This window comes from Macrobrachium nipponense, chromosome 16, assembly GCF_015104395.2.
Source record: "Macrobrachium nipponense isolate FS-2020 chromosome 16, ASM1510439v2, whole genome shotgun sequence".
NCBI classification, from domain to species: Eukaryota; Metazoa; Arthropoda; class Malacostraca; order Decapoda; family Palaemonidae; genus Macrobrachium; species Macrobrachium nipponense.
This window is the reverse complement of record NC_087209.1, coordinates 43,128,801-43,135,722: the sequence shown is the minus strand read 5'-3', so window position 1 is coordinate 43,135,722 and position 6,922 is coordinate 43,128,801.

Sequence of the window (6,922 nt, the reverse complement as noted above, 5' to 3'; positions counted from 1 at the left end):
ATATACTATTTAACTGAAATCTTTTTCATAAGACCGACTAAGTATTTAATGGTGTATAGTTGTGTTAAGAAAATCATAAAAAATTACTCCGGTGTAGACGGACACAGTTCAAGATAAATATGTGTGACTTATACAAACATAATATATACCTATGTCTTTATTCTAATCATTCTCACCCCTCGTAATTAAGGTGTTGTACCATTGTTACACCTCTTCCCAGTTCTGAAAAAGACTTGAATCTTGGCATAGAAGAGAAACCATAATGTCTTCAGATGTACCTTAATATACCCAATTTTCACTGATAGCTCATAAATAAATCTGTTTTATATGAATAAAAGTTTCATCATATCTTTTCCTCTTCCGGACTTCAAGACATGCAATGGAAACTATTGCAAAGTTAATTGACGAATCTATTGAATTTGAATGAATAAGAATGTAACATGGAAATTCTAAATATACGCACACAAACACACACGTATTTATATTTTTTGTGTTTGCATACGGAAAAAAGAAGAAATATTAAATAAGCTATTGAAAGACAGAAGCAAAGGTAAATATAATGCATTAATAGATGGAAGTCCAAAGTAAAGTTAAGGGAAATGATAAGCAACAGTCCACGTCATTTTTATTAATGTTTATCGTAACTTAGAGAACCTCTTAGCACCTAAAGAACTAACACTATGATGGAATTATGAAGTCCCATCTCTTCTTGTATAACAGCTTTATTACTCGCAGATGGGAGTAAAGGATGAAATTGATGCAGAAGTATGAAGGTTTTATATGAATGCTGTTTGAAGGAAGAAAATATAGATACAAATTAATGGTCTTTTATCCGCTTTGGGGTTTAACCTAATTTGCTTCCCTTTCCGAGAGAACTTTGAAGGAAAAATTAGAAATACTTTAAACCTTGTGCATTATTAGATAGGCCGGTAAGATTAGTAAAGGAGAATCTATTCAAAGCAGTACGAGACGAATTGCTTACCTGATTCAGTATTGCAAGGGCTTTCACTTTAATTTATACCCAGTGTAGGAAGTTTGAAAAACAAACGAGAGCGATCCCGGGAACTTCACGTGTTTTTAAAACGACATGTGAATAAAATGAACTGTCTCAAAATATCACTTTTTTATCATTCTACCCAAAAGCAACTAAGCAAACAATACATCCCGAAAAGTCATACTTTTTCATTTTGTCTGCATTGAACATCAATCAGTAATTCACTTCCACAACTGAGAAGTAGCTCAACGAGCACTCCATGTGGTCCGACCTTTGGTTTCCGCAGAAACTCCGATTCACTGCTAAATCTTTACGCACCCTTAGATATCTTATTTCCTTCACCTATTTTGTTATCTCTTATTTCATCTTCTATCATTTGTGACATTGTCTCCTAAATACTTGTGCAAATCGACCTCTTTATTATTATTATTATTATTATTATTATTATTATTATTATTATTATTATTATTATTATTATTATTATTATTATTAATTTTGACTCTGTATTTGATCAGGACCTCCATAGGCGCTCTACTAGCCTGTTTAAGTAGCACGGAAAAAGCCACTATTCGGAAAATAGAGAAGAATCTCTACAAGTGTAACGCTGCTGAAGTAGCCATTACTTTTAATGAAGTATGCTTGAGAGAGGGTCTACTTCCTAAGTACACTAATATTATTATTATTATAATTTTCTGGATCATACAGCCTTTATACTTACTCTCATTCATTATACACTCGGTACTTTTAGTAGCCCTCTCAAAACTCATTCTTTAGTTTCTGTTGTTTATTTTCACTATCCCTGTACTACACTATTATCTGAGTGGCAGCAAGTGTGATTTTAATCATGACTAAAGCGAAGAGCGTATTTACATGACACATGCTCCAATGGTAGTTGTGCCACTGAATTACGAAGCAACGAATACAGAGGTTTCAAAAATTATGTCAACAGCGCAAGCTTAAAAACATGATTGTCTTCAGTATGGATATTTAATGTGGGGAATAAAACGCAATAGAAGGCTAAGGAATAAACTGCCGAAACAAACAGCCCTGTTTTTATTTAATACTTATGTATTTACTTTCCTTGTGTGTACGTGTTTGTATGTGTGTGTGTGTGTGTGAGAGAGAGAGAGAGAGAGAGAGAGACCTTACCTTACCTTACAGACCTTACATCTTGTTCGGGTTGCCCCAGGTCCCTCAGTGTGAGGCACCTCTAATGTCTACCAGAGAGTTGCTAGTACATCTTCCGGTATATTTTGCATCTTCCAATCTTGGATGGTCTGGGATGCAGTTTAGATATTTGTCGAGCTTATTCTTAAACACATCTACGCTCACTCCTGATATATTCCTCAGATGAGCTGGCAACGCATTGAATAGACGCTGCATTATCGATGCTGGTGCGTAGTGGATTAATGTCCTGTGTGCTTTCCTTATTTTTCCTAGTATAGTTTTGGGCACTATTAATCTACCTCTGCTTGCTCTTTCTGATATTTTTAGTTCCATGATATTTTCTGCTATTCCTTCTATCTGTTTCCATGCCTGAATTATCATGTAGCGTTCTCTTCTCCTTTCTAGACTATTAATTTTAAGAATTGTAGTCTTTCCCAGTAGTCTAGGTCCTTAACTTCTTCTATTCTAGCTGTAAAGGACCTTTGTACACTCTCTATTTGTGTAATATCCTTTTGATAGTGTGGGTACCATATCATATTGCAATATTCAAGTGGACTACGAACATATGTTTTATAAAGCATAATCATGTGTTCAGCTTTTCTTGTTTTGAAGTGCCGTAACAACATTCCCATTTTTGCTTTACATTTTGCCAACAGAGTTGCTATTTGATCATTGCATAACATGTTCCTATTCATCATCACACCAAGGTCTTTAACTGCTTCCTTATTTGTGAAGTCTCATTATTAGGTCCCTTATATGCATATAGCTTTCTTTCTCTGTCTCCATAATTTATTGATTCAAATTTATCAGAGTTAAATACCATCCTATTTACCTCTGCCCAATCATATACTTTGTTAAGGTCTCTTTGTAGAGCGTTCCTATCTTCATCACAAGTTAATTTCTCTACTTATTCTTGTGTCATCTGCGAAACTACTCACTACCGAATCCTTAACATTATTGTCTATGTCTTCAATCATAATAACAAACAGTATTGCAGCTAACACCGTACCTTGCGGCACACCGGATATTACCTGGCTTCATCCGATTTCTCGTCGTTTGCAATAACTATCTGTTTTTGTTCGTGTAAAAATTCTTTTAACCATCTTCCTACTTTATCCACGATATTGTGTTTTCTAATTTTCTTCGCTAATATATTATGGTCTACTTTATCAAAAGCTTTTGCAAAGTCTAAATAAACCACATCTGTTTCATTTCCGCTTTTCATATTTTTGAATATGTTCTCACGGTGGACTAACAGTTGGGTTTGTGTACTTTTTCCGGGTACGAAACCATGTTGTCCTTTATTAAACAAAATTATTTTTTATTAAATGTTTCATAATATTTTTCTTCATTACCCTTTCATACACTTTCATAATATGTGATGTTAGACTCCCACAGGCCTATAAATTACTTGCCTCTAGTCTTGATCCACTTTTGAAAGTAGGGGTAATATATGCTAATTTGTGCTCATCATAAATCTTGCCTGTATCTACACTTTGTCTTAATAATATTGCAAGTGGCTTTGCGATAGAATGAACTACTTTCTTTAACAAAATAGCAGGAATTCCATCAGGCCCTGCAGCAGCTCCATTTTTAATTTCATTAATAGCCTGCACAATATCAGCTTCATTAATATCTATGTCAGCTAAATATTCACTATTTTCAATCCCTTACTTCTATATCATTATCTTCATTATCTATCTAGGGGTGAATTCTCTCTTATATCGTTCTGCCAGTATGTTGCAAATTTCCTTTTTTTCATTCGTTAATCTCCTTCAATTCTCAGAGGGCCTATTTCTATTCTTCTTTTATTCATCTTCTTCGCATATGAGTATAATAGTTTGGGGTTTTGCTTGATATTTAATAGGGTTTTTTCTTCCAAGTCCCGTTTTTCATTTTCTTTTGATTGTATAATCTTTTGTTCTGCATTTTCTATCTTACTTTTTAGTTCTATAACTTTCCATGCATTTTTTTCTTTTGCAAGACCTTTTTTCCACTTTCTGATTTTCTGGAACAAGATCCTTCTGTCTCTTGGTATGCATGAATGATGTTTACTTTTCTTCTTCGGTATATATTTTCCACTATTTTCTCCAATATTTTATATAATATCTCCGTATTTACCCTTATGTCATCACTTACGAAATGTTATCCCAATCTTTGTTTAATTCTTCATTAATTTCTGACCATTTTATATTTTTACTGTAGAAGTTGTATTTTCCATATCCTTCCCACTTTTTCATTTCTTGCTTATCTCTATTTTCACTTGCTTTGGAATGAACTGTTAATTCTATGACATTATGGTCTGAAATACTCGCATTATAAACTATTATTTCTTTAACATAATTCATCTCGTTCACAAATACTAGGTCTAAAGTATTTTCCTTTCTTGTTGGCAGGTGATTTATTTGTTGAATGTTGTATTCTAGTAGCATATCTAATAGCTTTTCAAATTGCCTCTTATCTTCTGCACTACTATTACTCTCTTTTTTATATGTATAAGTACAACCACATCTCCTATTCGTTCTTCCTTTCCATTCTACGAAAGGAAAGTTGAAGTCACCAGATAGGAGAATAGTCCAGTCCTTGTGATTTCTACATATATCATCCAATTTTTCAATTATTAAGTCAAACTCTTTAGTATTAGGAGGTCTATATATTACTATGTTCATCAATTTTTCAGATTCAAATTCTACCGCTATTAGTTTAACATTCTGAGTTACTATATTTCTCATATTTTTTGTTTTTCCTTGTTTTTTTGTCTTTCCCATATATTGCGGTTCCCCCTTGATTCCTATTTTTTTCTATCTGATCTATAAGTTTGGAACCCTTTTATTTGATCATCATTCCCAGTCTCTGGGAATACCAGGTTTCACTTATATTCATTATATCTATTTTCTTTTCATTTTGGGTTAGTTCTTCTAAGTACTCTATTTTTCTTTTTGAGTTACTCGTAACTAAACCCTGCACATTCATCACTATGATGGTTTGCGTGTTTTCTCCTTCATTTAATACTGGTAGTAATAAGGATTTTCCCATGTCTCTTTCCTGTTCTGGTATGTTGTTCTTTTTTTCATTTCCAGAAATTCTGACATTAAAAAATCCAACTTTTCCATAATATTTGATCTTCCTTCATCATAATTATTCATTTTGTGTCTGAATCTGCAATTTTCTCCGTTTCTGCAATATCCTCTTGCATAATAAATACAGTTGTATTATCTCTTGAGTAGAATTTCGGAGCTGATGCTTTGAAATTTTTTGCTGACACTTCTGCATATCTCATTGTGGTTTGCTTTTCTCTTTTACCTGATATTCTTGATTTCTCTCTTTATTTGTTTCTTTCTTATTTGGATTTTATTACTTGGTTGGTTATTTATTTGATTATGATTCATGGCTACAGGGTAGCATATATTTGCATTTTTTGTCGAACTTACATCCTTTTCCTTCTTTTAGGTTTTTACATATTTTTGGATGCAGATCTCTGCAATCATCCCCATATCCATCTAAGTATGCACATTTACCATATATTTCATAGTTTTTGACTATCTTAGGATGTTTGTAGTAACATCTTTCTCCAAATCTGCAATTCCCTCTTTTCAAAGGTTGCAGATTTTGTCTTTCTTGTCTATTTTTTCCTCTTTCCGTCATTGTATAGATTCTGGGTAGAGCCTCTTCGGGATTTGCTTTTCTGTTGTCATATCGTAATTTATTTCTTCGTAGGTATGCTGCTTTATTGCCTCATATGTAGTATCAATGAGTATCTCTGCATCCATACTTTTATCTTGTTCTTTGTTTTCCTTATTTTTTTCTGTCATTTCATTTTTGTTTACTTCTCTTCCGTTTTCCTCTTCTTCTTTTTCTTCTTCTTCTTCCTCTTCCTCTTCTTCTTCATCCTCAACTATTTGTACATTCAATCTTGATTTAATAACATTGTCTATCCATGATAGACATGTTGAACAAAAAATTCTTGTATCTTTTCTCAAATCTTGTATTACCCTCGCACACTGTGGATGGGTCGGAATGTTGCATGCAGCACATTTTCTGATTAGGTTTTGTGGATTGACTATGCTATACCAAACCTTACACAGTTTGCATGCTTTTGGCATTCTTTTTCCTAATGCATCAATTAGGATATTCACAAGATTCACCTTATTCTGGTTTTCTTTTGTCGGGAATATGTTGGTTTATGTATATTTTCTTTATGAGTCTCTTGACCACTTGGATTTTATTTGGAACTTCTTCAATTATTTTCAAGATGTTTTCATTAGATTTGTTCCAGTTTGAAGGATTATATCCTTCTAATATATCTATGAATGCTTTTGTATCTTTTTGGTTAGGACTGTTGCTGATTTCATAGATGAGAAATGCCAGTTCCCTTCCTGCTACCTCATCGTATTGCGAATCTGCTAAACACGCCAAATTACGCCACCTCTTCCCGCAGTTGGAACTTACTGCCATCTTGTTCTGATTTATAGTATTACACTTGATAAAAAACTACTTAGAAGACGCTTTATCCTACTATTTTCACACTAATCTTATCACCGATAGTTCACGAACACTTCTAGATATTTCTCAAATTCTAGTCGTATGTTAAACTTGTGATATCTGTTGATTAATCTGACTTCACGCGGGTACGTCTCACCAAGCAAGATGGCTACTACGAGAGAGAGAGAGAGAGAGAGAGAAAGAGAGAGCACTGCAGTCCGGATATTTGTTGTTGACGACGAGCCAGAAAAAAAAATCACTATTTCCTCAAGTATTTCC